General features: G+C 45.0%; 2 pseudogenes; both read left to right on the forward strand.

The window, feature by feature from the left end:
* Window positions 1-6,379: 6,379 nt before the first annotated feature.
* On the forward strand, window positions 6,380-7,710 carry Taf8l1 (TATA-box binding protein associated factor 8 like 1; annotated as a pseudogene).
* Window positions 7,711-9,899: 2,189 nt separating this feature from the next.
* Window positions 9,900-10,379, forward strand: Mphosph6-ps2 (M phase phosphoprotein 6, pseudogene 2; annotated as a pseudogene).
* The last annotated feature ends 8,305 nt before the right edge of the window (window positions 10,380-18,684 follow it).

Consider the following 18,684-nt stretch of genomic DNA (forward strand, 5'->3'; position numbering starts at 1 on the left):
AAAGAATTATTAGGATGTGGGGAAGTGGACCTGCTCAGCAGTAGTTCTTTTTTTTTTTTTTTTTTTATTAACTTGAGTATTTCTTATATACATTTCGAGTGTTATTCCCTTTCCCGGTTTCCGGGCAAACATCCCCCTCCCCCCTCCCCTTCCTTATGGGTGTTCCCCTCCCAACCCTCCCCCCATTGCCGCCCTCCCCCAATAGACTAGTTCACTGTGGGTTGAGTCTTAGCAGGACCCAGGGCTTCCCCTTCCACTGGTGCTCTTACTAGGATATTCATTGCTACCTATGGGGTCAGAGTCCAGGGTCAGTCCATGTATAGTCTTTAGGTAGTGGCTTAGTCCCTGGAAGCTCTCAGCAGTAGTTCTTTAGGGTTGGGTTCCATCTTCTTGGGCGACGGTTCCATCCCAGAGCAAACACCAAACAGGACTCAGCAGCTGCAGACCAGTCCTCTAGGCAGGCAGAAAACAAACATGAACCAGCAGCCACAGTCCAGTCCTTTCAGCAAGCAGACATCAGGCAGCTGTAGTTCAATCCTGAAGAAACCACCAGGCTGGCCACCGACCTGAGGTCAGGCCACATGTCGCTTCTGTTTCCGACCTGCAGAAAAGAGCGATGACACAGCGTTCTTCTCAAAGCAATTTATTCAGGAACCTTACAGCATGCAAGCAGGAATCTTTTCTTCTCTCTCCTTCTAGCCCCCGAGCACACTCCCTTATATCCTCCCTCAACTCCGCCTCATCAGTCTAGTCTGCGTAATCTCAGTTCATAGGTCCACGTCACATGGCCTGATCTTGCGTCATGGTGCACCTGCGCAGCTCTCACAATGGACGTGGCTAGTTTCGGGTGTGTGAGGAAGTCAGGTGCTAGTTATAAGACTTAGCTGCAGTCCCGGGCGCCATCTTGGGACTGCTGCCACACCCGCTCCCCACATCTCCCCCTTCTTTATGTTTTTGGCAGAGAGAATGCCTTTCTTAGGTTGCCCCCTATAGCAATGCCCCTTACCCGTCATCGGGAGACAAACAGCTTAGGTTTGATCCCTGTCTTAGGTTGGTGACATGCCCAGGGAGTCTTACCCATCATTGACTACTTCTCTAGCATGCCAAGCCACACTTGAGGAGACTGTCCCGTCTCCACCGCTGCAAAAGCCTGTATCATTAAGTCTTGAGTTTCGTGCTGATGAAACTGTATACGACACATGCACCAAAAGGCCAGGACGCTAATAAGAATCAGGCATAGGGCAAGCCCAGCAAGTCCAGCCCATTCTTTCAGCTGTGAGGCAGCAGTGGCAATCCAATTGGCCAGCTAAGGACATGTCCACTCGGGTGGAGTTGATATGGATGATGGATTGTCTCAATTCCCAAACTAGTCCATCAAAATGTTGAGACCAATTTCCTGTAAGATACTGAGATCTATTATGAGATAACTGAGCAGCACGACTGACATTCACAAATGGTATGGAGGTGACACACAGTCCTGAATATTTCCACTCACAACCCAATTGCATTAACTCCATCATAATATCTGCTTGTTCCTGGAGCAAATCGACCCTTTGATACAGCAGCAAAATTCCAGCTTTCAACTGACTATTAATATTATCCTGAACATCCAAAGCTTCTGCAACATCTGCGGATAAATTATTTACAGCTGCCGTAGTCTGTACTATGGAGGTAAGGGAAAAGCCGCATCAAATCATTTATAGGCACTATATCCCCATCCCAGGGTAGGAAGGGTAGCTTTAGTGAAGCATTAGAGGAAAAAAATCGGGGGAACACTTGCGCCAAATGCGTCAGCGGCTGGGGCTTGGGAAACAGGGATAAAAGCCCCCAGCGTAGGTCTTCAGTGATCACCACAGGAAGCATCGGCAACAACAGGAACATCCATAGTATCCTCCTTCCGTTCATCTTGGACCCCTCTGGTCAGCCTCTCCGGGACCCACAGCGGCTGCCGATGATCCTGGGAAACACACAAACAGACCCTCTCACCCAAACCAACACTGGATCAGGGCCCTGCCAAGTACCAGTTAGGATGTCCTTCCACATGACCATGCCTTTTGAAGAAGCATCAGGGTTGCCGTGACGCTTGGCCGCGACGCGCCCATGTTTGTCCTCCTCATTCAAAAAATTCAAAGTAAAAAGGGCAATGGCTAACCTTTCCCTAGGGGTGGAGCCAGCAGAGGCAATTCCCCCCTTTTGTTTAATTAAGTATTCCTTTAGGGTGCGATGGGCTCGTTCAATAATGCCCTGCCCCTGAGGGTTGTAGGGCAATCCATGAGTCAATTGAACACCCATCATTTTACAAAAAGACACAAAAGAAGCAGAAGTATAGGCTGGCCCATTATCAGTTTTCAATTCTTTAGGCTGCCCCCAGGCACCCCAAGCTCCAAAGCAATGTGCAATCACGTGATGTGCCTTCTCTCCTGTATGTAGAGAGGCAAAAACAACTCCAGAAGCTGTATCGATGGAAACATGAAGATATTTTAACTTTCCAAATTCTGGAAAGTGGGTAACACCCATTTACCATAGGTGTAGAGGGCGCAACTCATGTGGATTGGCCCCAACCCCAATCTGAGGCAATAACGGGGCACATTTTTGGCACATTTTTACAATATCTCTCGCCTCTGTACGAGAAATTTTAAATTGGGAGGACAAGGTCTTGGAGTTAACATGAAAATGTGAATGAAAATCTTGGGCCAATGTAACAGGTGAAGCAATGAAGAAGGTCATGCATGCCCTAGAGGCTTTATCTACAATATCATTCCCCTCAGCCAGTGGTCCAGGCAATCCGGTATGAGCACGAATGTGTTGTACAAAAAAGGGTGAGGATCTCTTTAAAATTAAGAGATTTAAAATCACGTAAGGTAACAATTAAATTTCCAATGGTAGATTTTAAACTAACTTTGCCCACCATTTCCAAACAGAGTAACATATTAACATATTGGCTATCAGAAATCAAATTAAAAGGACCTGGGAATAATTCAAACACCTTAATCACAATTTGTAACTCAATAACTTGGGGTGATGCAGGGGGAAATTGTATGGTAACTGGCGAGGACCCTGCCACCAAATATGCCCCCTGTCCTGTCTTGGAGCCATCTGTAAAGATAAGCAGAGCATCCGGTAAAGGATTTTTTGAAGTAATATGAGGAAAAATCACAGGATGAGCTGTAAGCAGTTGTAGGATTGGATCTTTGGGAAAATGATTATCAAAGTTGCCCTGAAAACTGCACCTCACAAAAGCCCAACCATCTATTGAGGCTGACAACACTTCCAGCTGCCTTACATTATAGGGAACTATCAAATCCTTTGGCAGGATGCCAAAGTACTGTATACATTGCTGAATGCCAAGCAAGGCTAACTGAGCCACTGAGGTGGGATAATGAACAAGTGTTTTGGCTGGGGATATCTTTGGATGTATCCAGAGCAAGGGAGCTCCCTGCCATAAGACCCCCGTTGGCTGTGCTTCTGTTGGCCAGATACACAGCACAATAGGCTGTGACTCATCTCGGCGTTTCAAGGCAGCAACTTGAATACCCTGCTCCACCAAACTCAAAGCCGCTCTAGCAGCATCAGTAAGGTATCTGGGAGAATTCAAGTCAGTATCGCCTGGCAAAAGGTCATATAGTGGCTGCAATTGTTTATTGGTTAAAGACAAATAAGGTCGAACCCACTGAATGTCTCCCAATAATTTTTGAAAATCATTTAAGGTACATAACTTATCAGTTCGAATGTGGATCTTTTGTGGGGTCACTGAATCTGCAGTTATTTTTGTCCCTAAATAGTTTACTACTAAGTCCTTTTGTACATTTTCCGAGGCTACAACTAAGTTCCTTTCCTGTAGCTGTGTAACCATGAAGCTATATGCTTCATCAAGCAACTCCTCTCTGGGAGCTGCAATAAGGATGTCATCCATGTAATGATAACATTTCACCTTAGGAAATCTCTGTCTAACCCCTTTTAAGGCCATGTCAACATATAATTGACACATAGTAGGGCTATTTGCCATACCCTGTGGCAGAACTGTCCATTCAAATCTTTTATCAGGCTCATCATGATTTTGAGAAGGGACAGTGAAGGCAAACCTAACCATATCATTCTGATGTAAAGGAATAGAGAAAAAACAATCTTTAATATCTGAAACTATTAAAGGCCAATTTCTGGGTAAGGCAGAAGGAAATGGAAGCCCTCTCTGTACTGGTCCCATCAGAACCATTTGTCTATTTATTTCTCTCAAATCATGTAAAAGTCTCCATTTTCCTGATTTTTTTTCTTTATAACAAATATATGGGTATTCCAGGGAGACATAGAGGGTCGTAAATGGCCCAAGTCCAGCTGTTCCTGCACCAGTTCCTGGGCAGCTTTTACAATGGACGTGGCTAGTTTCAGGTGTGTGAGGAAGACAGGTGCTAGTCATAAGACTTAGCTGCAGTCCTGGGCGCCATCTTGGGACTGCCGCCACACCCGCTCCCCACAGCCACAAAGTGACAAGTTGCTGCAGGAATTATACAAGCAGTTCTTGGGCGAGCTTCTCTCAAAGGCAGCATAATCACAAGTTGAGCTCAACAACGCTATGTAAGTGGAACCAATACATGCGGTGTCTTTACTGAAGAATGGTGAGGTGGAGCAAACCAAAGCTCAGTGCTCATCTCCCACTCTCTGTGGGGTCAGATTTATACTCCTTCATCAGGAGCCCTCTCACTGTCTTCTACAGCCAAACATTCTTTCACCAGTGTCTGCTTCAGGAAAACAGTCTTTGTCTTTGCATTAGGAAGACATCCTTTCACCTGTGTAACCCAGCAAACCATTCCTAAAGCAAAATAACTTTCCAAAGAACTAGAAGTTTCCACTTCATATCCCCCTTTATCTTTAAGAACTGTCCTTTTTGCTATCACTGGCAATCTACACACAATGGGAATTATTGTAAGAGCCACATTTTCAATAAATGCCATATGTATAGTCAAATAATTAACAAAACCTTACCTTTCTATCAATATACAATACTTCAAAACAATTTAAAATTTCCACCAAAATGCAATTCAAACAAAAACTTAAATTTCTATCAATATGCAATGATTAAACAAAAATCTGAAAATTCTATAAACAATGAAACAAAAATACTTTAAAATTCTAATATACAATAATACCAACTACTAAGCAAGCATCTGTAGCTCATACATCGGCAGAATGGACCAAAAGCTTATGTTGTGACCCATTCTGAAAATATAGTATCTTGAAAGAAATTGAGAGATAACAATGCATTGTTTAGCTGTCCATTGGGTATGTTTACTCTCCATTTTTATTTAATAGGCATCTCTTTTAATGGTACAATTGGCTCTTTCTAGAACTGCTTGTCCTGTGAGATTATATGGTATACAGGTTTTATATTCTAATATTCGAAGAACTGTTACACCTTATTGGATAAGATCTGTGTAGTGGCTATTCTTGGTTGTGAACTTAACTATATCTGGAATGAACTATAATCCAGAATTGGAAGGCTCACCTTTGATCCTGATCTTGAGACTGGGAGACACAAGTTTCTGGCCTGAATCTTGGTATGGAGATCTTGAGGCAAAGTGGCTATGAATCCCAGGAGCTTAAGGCAAAGAGATCTGAGTTCATGTCACCTGGGACATAGCAAGTCCCAGAGCCATGCAAGGCGGTACACACCTTTATATTTTTGGTTTTGAGCCTAGCCTTTAATGGCTGAGCCATCTCTCCAGCCCGGTACACACCTTTAATCTGGGACGGACCTTTAATCTTGTACACACCTTTAATCTGGGACACACCTCCTGTTGGAGACTTATATAAAGACACTGGAAGAAGGAAAGAGTCTGTCTTTTTTTTTGTCTACATGCCTGCCTTGTGGGAAGAAGCCACTGCTGCTGCTGATCATTTTTGGGGAGTTGGAATACAGACTGTAAGTCATCAACCAATTCTCTTACTATGTGGAGACTACCAATAAGTTCTGTGACTCTAGAGAAACCTCACTAAGACAATATGTGAGAGCATTTTCACTTTTAATTTGTGCAGGCATCTCCATAATTGGAGAACTTTGAGGTCTGCAGGAGCTAGAAACTAGTGAAAGACCCCCGGAGTGGGGAGACCCTCACTCATCTCTCGGGATGACTCGACCCCCCAAGAACTCACACAAGACCATCTTTGCTGTAATCACATGAGGTTTATCCATAGGAACCAGTGCACTGGGGTCGAGACTCATATCCCACGCAGGGGCAGTGGAGTTCGACCCTGAGAGGCTGAGAGAAAGGGTATTTAAAGGGAGAAACCACAACCCGAGAGGGGAGGGATGGGGTCATTGGAAAGTGTGAAGAATACCAGTGAAAAGTCACAAGGAGAAACTCTGTTTCTCCAGATTGTTTCCTAGGAGCAGCTGCTTCCTGCTTCTCAAGATTGTTTAACTTTATGGTCGGCTAGTTCCTAGGAGAAGCTGCTTGAACAAGCAGATGTAATTACCTATTCTATAGCCCTAGGAGAGGATTTCTGGAATGTACAATTCTGAGGCCTAACCAGTTTCTTCTGTTCTAAACTTTGTGTCTAGGGGGGGCAACTTTAAAACTTTTAACTTGACACTACGCTAGAGCAAGATGGCTGACCCGGCGGCCCGGCCTGGTGGCTCCAGAACGAGAGCAGGAAATAAACAGTCCACTAACCCTGCTGATAACTACCACCTGGCCCGCAGGAGGACCCTGCAAGTGGTTGTGAGCTCTTTGCTGACAGAGGCGGGATTTGAGAGCGCGGAGAAAGCGTCTGTGGAGACGTTGACAGAGATGTTACAGAGCTACCTCTCAGAAATAGGGAGAAGCGCCAAGTCATACTGCGAGCACACAGCCAGGACCCAGCCCACACTTTCAGACATCGTGGTCACACTGGTTGAAATGGGGTTCAATGTTGGCATTCTACCTGCTTATGCAAAACGGTCTCAGAGGATGGTCATCACTGCACCTCCGGTGACCAATCAGCCAGTGACACCCAAGGCCCTCACTGCAGGGCAGAACCGACCCCACCCGCCACACATCCCCAGCCATTTTCCTGAATTTCCGGATCCCCACACGTACATCAAAACACCGACGTACCGCGAGCCAGTGTCTGACTACCAGGTCCTCCGAGAGAAGGCCTCATCTCAGAGGCGGGACGTGGAGCGAGCACTCACCCGCTTCTTGGCCAAGACAGGCGAGACCCAGAATCTCTTCAAGGATGATGTCAGCACTTTTCCCTTGATTGCAGCCAGATCTTTCACCATCCCCTACCTCACGGCCTTGCTTCCCTCTGAGCTGGAGATACAGCAGATGGAAGAGATGGACTCCTTGGAGCAGGACGAGCAAACAGATACAGAGAACATCGCGCTTCATATCAGCTCGGACGAATCCGGAGCTGAGAAGGAGAATACTTCTGTCCTGCAGCAGAACTCCTCCTTGTCCGGCAGCCGGAACGGGGAGGAGAACATCATCGATAACCCCTATCTGCGGCCCGTGAAGAGGCCCAAGATCTGGAGGAAGAAGTCCCTCTCGTGACCTCAGAAGGAAGCCGCCCTGTAAAGGGGAGAACACTGCTTTCCTGGGGGAGTGGAACCACAGAGGGAAGAGGAGGGGGCGTCCGTCCTCTGGCCGTGTCCAGGCCATGCCATTTAGTAGCATCTTTCTCTGAAGACAGCCTGTTGTGCTTGAGTGTGTGGAGGAAACCATAGTGCAACAGGGCCAGGACTGCTGGTGACTCCATTGATCAATCATGGGACGTGATTCCTTTGGAACTGGAGAGCTATGGAAGAGCCAGAAAGAAGGCTCATGTCTCTCTGGCTTGCCGAGAAGACAGCCAAGTGTATCTTCCAGACCTCTCAGATCCCTGACCATATAAACCCATTAAGTTCTCCCTTCTCACCTAGGCCCCAAGGTCCTGGCTGAGCAGATGGAAAGTGACTTTGTAGCTCACCGTGTTGGAAACAGGCCCACAGCTCACCTCTGATGTAGGGCTGCCAGAAGCTAGGAGCACAGGAGTCAGTATCAATGACAGTGGTCATGGGGCAGCACTTGATTAGAGCTGACCACAATGAAGGTGAAGCACCCTTCTGGGAAAGCTGGTCTGACCAGAGGCTGGGATAGAGTTAGCTATCCTGTGACTTAAAAAGGGGCCGTGGATTTCAGGCACCACGAAGAGGACTTAGCAGGTAGGAGAGGACTGAGCTCAGCTGAGAAAGCCAGCTGTGGTAGAAAGCTCACTTGCCTGTGGGAGGGGCTGAGAGGACCCTGCTGAGGCATCGGGATCCGCCCTCCACTACCTCCCTGGAGAGAAGACACCACTCTACACTTCCCCACGAATCATGAATCGGGCTTCCAAAGAAAGATGGGAGGACACGTGGAAATTGAGATAACATGGAGAAGGTGTTCCTTGGTTGGAATGCCTCCTCCATCCTGGCGGCCGCTGCTTCTCCTTCAGTCTTGCTCGCTCTTTTTTCAGAGACAGGCTCTCTGTATCCCAGGCTCAGTGTCTTCCTGCCCCTGCTGCAGGTCCAGGTGTGCGCCCCATGCTTGGCATCGGTGAGCTGGCAGAGGCCCCGCCTTCCCTGCTGATCTCGAGGGTCTTTGGTCCCCTTCCTGGAGGGACAGAGCTCTGTGTCTGGAATAGAAAGACAAGGGATGGTGAGGAAATGAGCTTTCTCACCTCTGGGCCGAACAGGAATTTTCACTGTGACTCAGAACTTCCAGGTCAGAACAGGAAGACTGACCTGTGTGGCTCCCAAGAGCTCTTGACAACTTGACAACTTGGAATCTAGTCAAGGTCAGACAGGAGGTGTCACACCCTGCTGTTCCGGTGCGTCTAGTGAGTACATCTGTAATCCCTTCACTATTCTCGCCGTCAGGGGGCCAATGCCTGTTGAGAATATTGGGGGAGGAGGCGGGGTTCTTACCTGAGGCCTCAGAACTGCGCGCTGTCTTTCTTTCTCTAGGAAGAGAGATGCTGGGACGTGGAATGCGCTGAAGCGTATAACTCTCATTGTGTGTACGTTTATAGATTTCTATTTTTTATAATTGGGGGTCTTATCAGAAGGAAAAATAAAGTGAAAGGCCTTATGAAAGGCCTGTAATAAAAATTCAGAATAAAAAAAATAAAAACTTTTATCTTTCACTAGGATAGAAGAAGGGGGAGAGATCACCATGTCAGGGAAGAAGAGCAGACATATAGGCCTGCCTCAGTCTACCTGCCTAGTCATTGGCTGTTGGCTCTTTGTTGATCAATCAAAAACCATTTGGTGATGAGGATCTTTAGCATTTGGACTCTCACATTTCCAATTTGGAGGGCAGGATTGATTCATTTAAAGCATTAGTCCTAATTCCCCAAAACGTGGGACATTGTATTATTTCTTTGTCTTGTTAAGGGATTGAAATTTTTTTTTCTTTAAACCTTTCCAATCAACATGTTTCTCATGAAAATTTGAGGCTTCTAAACTCATTCCCTATTAGTAATTTGTCAATTTCATCATTTGAGCCAAAGAACCAGACAAACCTGTATAAGACCACCAAATATGTATACTATATAATGGATAATTCTAATTCTGATGGCCTATTGCATTTGAATAAACAAAGTTAATTCAGAGTTATCAGGGACAAATACAGCAGTCTCTATAGGCAAAATAACTCTGCATACAAGGAATCAGTAATTATGTTGAGAGGTTCAGGATACTCTAATACCATAAGGACAGCATACAATTCTGACTTCTGAAGTGATGTGGACTTTTGACCACCATGCTTATTTTATCTGGCTTACAACCTGCCATCCCCATCTTGTTTACATCAGTATAAAAAGTTGGCACCAAATGTCAAGTCTGGCTCTGCTCTTGACCTTGCGCAAGCGAGGTGCGGCGGGAAGCCTCTGAAAATGTATCCAACATGGCGTCGGAGCAGAAGACTAAGTTATCCACAAACCTGGTGCTCATGAAGTTCATGCAGAGGGGCCTGGACTCGGAAAACCAGAAACAGCTATAAGAGGAGGAACAGAAGATGATCAGGGATGAGCACTGGTACCTGGATTCGCCGGGGTTGAAGGAGGAGAGCTTCATCATAGAAGAGCAGAGCTTCTCCCTGTGTGAAGACCTTCTCTATGGAAGGATGCCATTCAGAGGCCTTAATCCTGAAGTTGAGAAGTTCATGCTTCAGATGAATTCCAGGAACAGAGTGGCGGCGGCAGAAGAGGAGACCGTAGAGGCTGACGTGTCGGAGGAAGAAATGGCAAGAAGATATGAGACTTTGGAGGGAACAATTGGGAAAAAGTTTGCCAAGAAAAGGGACCGAGCAAACTGGGAAGACGATGAAAATGGAAATATAAAAGCCATTAAAATTAAGAAGATGTTTTTAAGGCCCCAAGACTAATATGGACGCCTCTGATGCAGTGGATGCTGTGAGAACAGCATGGTCTGAACTCACCCTCCTGTCCTCGGTACTGGTCCCTTCTAAGGGATGCCTAGGGTTGGAAATGTGCTGTTCTTGAGACAGAAGGATGATGGACGTTATACATTCTTTTGACGGCATTCGGGGGCTTCACGTATGTGGTTACACGCCGCTCCCTTGACTTTTGGCCTGATTCTGTGTGAATATACACACAGACAGGGCACACACCTACACCTGCTCTCAGTTACTCTCCAGGAATGAGTATTGTAAACTAATTCTTGCCTTGGTTTTACGGCCCTTACATTTATATTTTACTTTTTGAATCATGTCAAGCCAATTCATTTGCTTTGGATTTCAATATTTGAGAACTTTTCAGAAGTGATTGACCCGGAACAGACATGGCTCTCCAGCCCAGAGTATCTGCATGCTCTTAGGTCTTCTTCATGTATAGAAATGTGGGGTTTATGTATTTTAAACAGTCATCTGGATCATTTTTCTAATGTTCTGTAATAAACGTGTTTCATAAAAAAAAGTTGGTACCTCTGGAATTGGTACTCTCTCTTACGTACATGGAAGGCTCTAACTGCTTCTTTTAATAAGTAGTATACATTTGCTTTATGGATATTTGTTATTACCTTGTCCCAAGTAGTTACAAGCTTTTGGCGATCCTCACTGATCCCCCATGATGAGATGATTTCAGCATCTGTAAGAGATGCTGTTATTCCAGCCAGTCTGTTCCTGATAATTGACAGTCTTATTCTACATTTGATAATTCAGAAGCCTTTTCTATTTTTTACTTTGAGCTAAGAAAATCTATTCCATAATACTATCTTCCCTTTGCATAATGGGCCTAGCAGGAGAAGGAGTTGATGGTAAAATGACCAGAATACACACAAGTTTAGTATCAATTCTATCCAAATATGGCTCTGTCAGTCTTCGCTCTTCTTCAAGAGTTAACTCTGTCTGCTTTGGCCATTAGATATCTTGAACTGTTTTAATTGGAATTCCTTGTAATATCTGAAACAAATTACTTATCTCATACATACATAATCCAATTGTAGGCCTCGGCCAGTTAATATCTCCCATTAATTTTTGAAAAAACCATTAAGTCTACCCAAATAGTCCCTATGGATCTGTATGTTTTGTGGTTGAATTGTTTGTTGATTTTATAACCCGGATAACTAAGTGAATCTCCCCCTTACATTTTTTCTGGAACAAACTGTAACCTCCATCATGGTAGAATTTTTTTTGTTACCATATTCTCTAAAACATCGTTATCAGAATCAGCCAAGAGAATGTCATATAATGATTAATGAGAGAGAAGGGGAATTGCTTATGAATAATTGGTAATGATTGTTCCACAAAATACTGACATAAAGTTCAACTATTTCACGTTCCCTTTGGAAGTACTTTCCAGTTGTATCTCTTTAGTGGATGACGGTGGGATGGTGGGCAGTAAAAGGTACCCTGATCCTTGGTCAAGATACATCGAATTCCCAGGAGATCTTAAAAGGGAGGGCAGGGCATTCCCAGTCTCCTGAAGGAATATCATGACGGCACATAGCTTCATCCCCCAAACACCCTGTAGAGAGGTTTAGACAGACCAGTCATGTAGGGCAATGCCTTGAGCCTCTGCTCCCCAGGTGAGGAAGTGACCACAGGTCACATAGGCTCAAGACAGATCATAGAGACAGGACCAACTATGTAGATGAGGTCTTCCTAAGCTCTCAGGCTTAACAACAGGAAGTACCTGCTGTCCGACACTCAACCATCCAAACAACTGTATTTAAGTATCGTGTTCATAATTAAAGATGTGTAGGAATTATTCCATCATCTGAGAGTGTCTGTCATCAGAGCTGTAACACCAACACTTGGGGAAGAGATCTGTTTTCCCTGAAATCACCACCAGAAGCTCCCCTGAACCCCTCACCAGCTACTCAGTCTCCTGCTAGCTCAGCCTGGCCTGAGCACCCCAAGTGGCAGTGGCACAAAGGAGAAGGACTCACAATGGGGTGCAGCGAAAGCTATTTATCCCTCTGCCTCAGTTCTCTCCTCGTCATCAGAACCTACACACCTACACACAGGTAAGAGATCACTGTTGAGAGAGCCAGGCGCCAGAGCCCCACAGATGACTATTATTCCAAGTATGGACAGAGAAGGAAAACCTTTCCCTGTGTTTCTCATGCAAGGGTATTGAGAAAAGCAATCTTTCGAGTCAATTATTATTATAGGCCATGATTTGGTAACAAAGACCTAAAGTCCAGGCTATAAAAGACCCCTTGCTTGAATTATCTTAACTTGAACTGCTCTTATGTCCATTACCATCCTCCACTTCCCTGATCTGACATCTTTATACGACAAACACAGGGGAACTGCATGGGCTAATAGACTCTTCTCCATGTTTGGCCTCCAGCTGTTGGTTCTTGTACCAGTTGTTTAAGTACCTGCAATTTTTCTTTTGTTATGGGCCACTGCTCTTGACACAAAGGTTGGTTTGACAACCATTTTAGAAGCAAGGCTGCTGGCATATCAGTAGCGCCCCTTTTATAAATTTGGGAATTCAATCCCTATGACATCCTGTTTTTTGACCTTGTGCTCTGTCCTCTGTATCAATACCTTCCTGAGGAGCAACTACTCTAACACCCTAATTTCCTCATTTGTTGTTCCTGGAATGGCAGAAATATTAATTTGAGTACCCCATTGTTGTAAAAGATCCCAACCCCATGAATTTATGGGTATGTCAGCCACATACGTTCTCAATTTTTCTGTTTGTCCTTCTGGTCCCACACAGGCAATCCATTGGACACCATCTTATTCATGGTAATTAACCAATTCCTATAAATTGTTTCTAATCTGAAGTGGCCAATCTGGATTCCAAGACTTTTGGGAAAGTATACTAACATTAGCTTCTGTATGTACCAACCCTTCTATGTCCACACCTGTATTTGGACAATCTGGGTCTCTGATCATGGACCTTTGTTTGCCAGAGCACATGTTGCCCAGTGCTCCCAACAGCCCCTGTTCATTCCACAGGAGCAGCCTTGTCCCGGATGTAAGGAAATAACTGAGCAATTCTATCTCCTTCCTCCCCTTTAGCAGGTTTTATTTCTTCCTTGGGATCCCCATCTACTACACCTGGATAGACCACGAGTCCTTGAGAAGTGAATCTACTTCCCAAGATTAGTCCCACTGTCCCTGAGGTGAAGGGACCATACCCACCAGTGGTTAACTTAACAACATTCCTCTTTGGGGATAATGAAAGAGGAATCTGTGGCCACATCCAAAGTTACACTTCCTTTTGCATCCATGTATAAGATCAGAAATACCTATTTCTTCGTACATCCTGATTGACCAAAAGGAAAAGTTGAATTGTTTCCTCTGGGGACTCAGGCTGACAGGCCCCTCAGAGTTCCCTATAGTTTTGAGATCACTACCACCTTAGCCAAGGACTGCAGCCGATGCTACCAGCCCCTCCTCTCTTTCCTATTCTTCCACCACTCTTAGTTATGGGATTGTCCACTTCCAACCCTAACCTGGCCTCTTTCTCTACATGTCACTCCTCTGGGGTATTTGCCACCAGCTTGCCTCTGAGCCCTTTGAATCTGTGGACAAAAGACACTGGGCTGGAGGTATTGCACAGAGCTTAAGAGCACTGACAGCTCTTCCAGAGTTTCTGACTTTTAATTTCCAGCAACCACATGGTTGCTCACAACCAGCTGTAATGGGATCTGAGGCCCTTTTCTGGTGTCTCAGGTCTCACTCTTCTCCCTTCCTTATTGCTATATTTCCTGGTTTGTGCCAGCAAAAAGCAGATCCAACCCCATTCTTCATGAACCCTGTCTGTGAGGCATGCTTACCCACGAGTGTGTGACCTCTTACAACCTTGTACAAGCAAGCTCTCCCTCTCTGTCCAGGACTTTGATCCAGGGTGCTCACTCTGCCACCCAAGCACAGTGGCTCAGCTGTGCACACCAGTTTCCCAGTTCCCTGCCCATGCACATTCTTGCTTCGCCCTTGCTCTGCAGATCTTAAAGAATGTAAACTTATAAGCTACAGGAAATACTCAGACCTACCTCTTATGGACCAAATAGACTCCACTCAGATAAGTGCATCTGACTAAAGATTCTAAAGGGTGGAAATCCTCTGGGTTTCAAGTGTACATCTAAGAAAAAGTTTTCTTCTCTCCCAAACGCAGTTAATCTTACTGTCTGCCTATAATAAACATATATGTGTGTTATAGCATCTTTTCTAGTCCAGGCACTTGCTACACCCAGTACGGCTCCAGAAATGGGACCTCTAGATGTTCCAATCTCCTCTCACAGACACAGACACTTATATTGGACCTGTTCCTTCTGACCTATCCTCAGACGGTTCCACAGACCATGGACAACAGGGAGACAGCCAACTCTAGGACTGTACAAACTTCCCCAAGCCCTTACGTCTAGGTTCCCTAGAGACATGTCACCACAAAGCAGGCAGGAAGTAGTAAGAGTTCACAACAACACAACTCCTGCTTCACCATCACCTCTAATTTTTTTTAAAAATTAAACCAAAATGGGGGAATGTTGGTATTCTGTCTAAGCTCAAAGAGCATAGCTACGTGGGAACAGCCAGGTATGCTCTACCCCTCAAATGCCTGGCAACAGCCTGACACTCTAATAGGGGCTGCTTGCACTGTCTTACCCTCTCTTACTTATCTTACTCTGTTCTTCACTGCTCTTCCCCCCCTTACAAATCACTCCCCCTCCATGTGTCCATGGCTGACTGCCTTTCTGCTCTTCTTCTCTCATTTAACCACTTCAGGTGGAACCATGGTGGCTTGGAGTGTTCTGACAGGGCACAGGTCATGATTTAAAAGCAGAACAATTATTATGTCCTCCTTTGTCCAAAGAGAGACAGCCAGAGACAGAAACTCAGAGAAGATGAAGATGAAGCAGATCCACGTGGCTCTTAGACTACCAATCCTGTGACTGATGTCTACCCTTTGCACAGAGGCTGCAGTAGCCTGGAAGCCTCTGTAGCTCACAGTAACCAGAACCTGCCCCTTCTTAGCTACAATTACCATATTCTCTACAATCAATGCAGCAGTCTTTTTAAACTCTGCAACCTTTAGCCTTACACTTTCTCTGGTTATGACCAAATGGACCACAATTGAAACATCAAGCATTTTGATTCCTGATATTCTAGCCACCTTTTGCCCTATGATATTTGCATTATACTACTGAACCAACACCAGTGGTTTCCCTTATCCATTCATGTAAAAGGGCTCTACTTACTATCGATGGACCAATTGCTCCCTTACATTCGTTCTTTGCATTCCTGAAGACCAATATTTGTATCAAGGACTGTCTGGTTTCAGAGTCTGATATGGTTCTATTCATAGCTGATCTCAACCTCTGTAAGAATTCTGTAAAGGATTCTCCAGAACCCTATTTTGGTAAAAAGAGGTAGATTTTTCTCCCCCAGGCTCTGCAACCAGATCCCAAGCTCTTAAAATTGCAACACAACATTGTTCATTTACACCGTCAGATCTGATTTGCTCCTGTAAGTCAGCTTAATGCCCGTCACCCAGCAGCTGGTCTTTAGCAACAGTTATTCCATTTGTTAATTACAAGGGCTGGTTCTGTAGCTTCATGCCTCGGCCTCAACAACCATTGTAATTGTTGACCACCTGATACCAAACCCTTCCAATCTTGTGGGATCACCTCATGCTGTGGCCTAGTTATTTAGTGTTTCTTTAATATAGGAAGAGAGTAAATGATACAAAACAGTAGATTCTTTAAAATGCTTTAAAATCTAGCATTTCTATCAGTTGCACGGTCAGCTCAGTGGCAGGAATAGCATCAGATGCAGGCACATGCTGCAGAGACGCTGGGAAGGATGAAGGTGCCTCTTCAAGACCAAGCAAAACCTGTGGTAATGCACTCACTCACACATTAACCCTTTGTACCTGTGCTGCCTCGTGCTCTTCCCAGACCCTTGTCTCCCTGAGGCATTTTGGGCACCTGGTAGTGAAAGCACGGTATCAGGGCAGGCGGCACTTTCCCTTCCAGTCTATTTCTTTCCCCTTTTCATCATGGGGTACATTCCCAGTCTCATTCACCAAGCCTGAACCTTCTTCTCCCTCTGCCTTTTTGCCTTCCAAGCATTTCAACTTCTAGTCAAAAACTCTATGTGCATAGCCAAGTCTGCAGTCCTTTCTAGCAGAAGAGAATTGAGTGAACCTTCTGAGTTTTTGACCTTCCCTCCAAACTTTCAGAAGAGAATGTGAACACTAAAAGCAGAAACAACAAAACAAAACAAAACAAAACAAAACAAAAGAAAACAACAACAAAAAACCCCTTCCAGTTACACAGTAGGATAGCACCCAGCAACTGTAGCTGCCATTTTACCAATTTCCTTCAGTAACATTGCTCACCCCTCAGAATCTACAGTTCCCTCTACCACATTAGAAGCAGAGTTACCTGTTATGCCTAAGGCACTTTGGGTGCCACCTGTAGGCATAAATGCTTTGGAACCTCTAATGCTCTCCTCTAGCCCACAGGAGAGCAGATGCAGTGGAAGAGAAAAGTTATTAGGATGTGGGCAAGTGGACCTGCTCAGCAGTAGTTTTCTAGGATTGAGCTCCCTCTCCTTGGGCAGCTGTTCTCTCCCAGAGCAAACACCAAACAGGACTCAGCAGCTGCAGGCCAGTCCTCTAGGCAGGCAGAAAAGAGGCACGAACGAGCAGCCACAGTCCAGTCCATTCAGGAAGCAGTCACCAGGCAGATATACTTCAATCATGAAGAAACCACCAGGCTGGCCACTGACCTAAGGTCAGGGCACAGAAGTGACAAGCTGCTGCAGGAACTATACAAGCAGTTCTTGGGCGAGCTTCTCTCCATGGCAGCTTTATCACAAGTTGAGTTCAACAATTCTATGTGAGGCAAACCAATTCATGCAGTGTCTTTACTGAAGAATGGCCAGGTGGAGCAAACAGAATGACTTTAAGTATTTTATCGATCTCTCATGATAAAAAAAAAGAAAAACCTTCCATCCTAGATAACAATTGTATCACATCAAATGACCAAATCTATCCACCCACACCTTAAGGGACTAGGGCGATGATCTTCAGAAAACTGCTTCCTGCTGAATTGGGGTGAAGAATTTCTGTATGGGCCCAAAAGGAGAAAAAATGGTTAGTTTGAGAAAACGTAGCTGTAGCATTTGTTGCCCTATCTGGTTTTCTTGTTTCTGGGCTAGAAATTTTGAAGTTGATTTGCATGCACAGTTAGGAGAAACCAGTAACAGACACAGTCTGTGAATCACCTGGGATGTTTGCTGGGTGAAGACACCGTCTCAGGAGAAAACAGGTTTTTCCCAGTCAGATATGATCTTTACAAAGTTCTGTTGGTAGCCATGTTTTTCATTCTCTGTAGATACATACGCATAAGCACATCCCCTTAATGGTATTGCCAGTTTCCATTCTACTGAAAATACATTGTTATATTGGTTGGGCTTTAAGATTTTTCAATATTTTGAGTATCCAGTTGTTGCAAAACAACCCTTCCTGATGCAGGTTTACATGTATGTCAGCCACATAATGTCTCAATTTCCATTTTTGCCCTTCAGGTCCCAACAGGCAATCCATTGGATACCACCCTATTCTCGATAATTTACCAATTCCTATGAATTGTGTCAAAACCCGAAGTGGCCAATCTGGATCCCAAGACCTTTGGGAAACTAAACTAACATCAGCTCCTGTATGTACCAACCCTCCTATGTCCACACCCATATTTGGACAACCTGGGTCTCTGATCATAGACCTATGTGCCAGAGCACATGTTTCCCAGTGCTCCCTAAAGCCCCTGCTCATTCCACTGGAGCGGCCTTGCCCCAGATGCAGGGAAATAACCGAGCAATTCTATTTGCTATCACATCTTTAAGGTTTCATTTACTTCATGCAATCCCATCTGCTACACCTGGATAGACCATAAGGCCTTGAGAAGTGAATCCACTTCTTCCCAAGATTATCCCCAAGTACATGAACAGAAGGGACCATCCACACCAGTGGTTAGCTTACAACATTCGACTTTTGGGGATAATGTAAGAGGAATCTGTGGCCAGATCTAAAGCTAACCCTCCATGAGCAGCTGTGTATAAGATTAGAAATACCTAATGCTTGGAACGTCCTGACTGACCAAAAGGAAAATGACTCCTTGCACTGTCTTCTGCGTATCCTCTAGCTGACAGGCCCCTCAGTGTTGCCTGTAGTTATAAAATGAGCACCATCTTAGCCCAGGCCTGC

Source organism: Rattus norvegicus, chromosome 6 (genome assembly GCF_021556685.1).
Source record: "Rattus norvegicus strain SHRSP/BbbUtx chromosome 6, alternate assembly SHRSP_T2T, whole genome shotgun sequence".
NCBI lineage: Eukaryota > Metazoa > Chordata > Mammalia > Rodentia > Muridae > Rattus > Rattus norvegicus.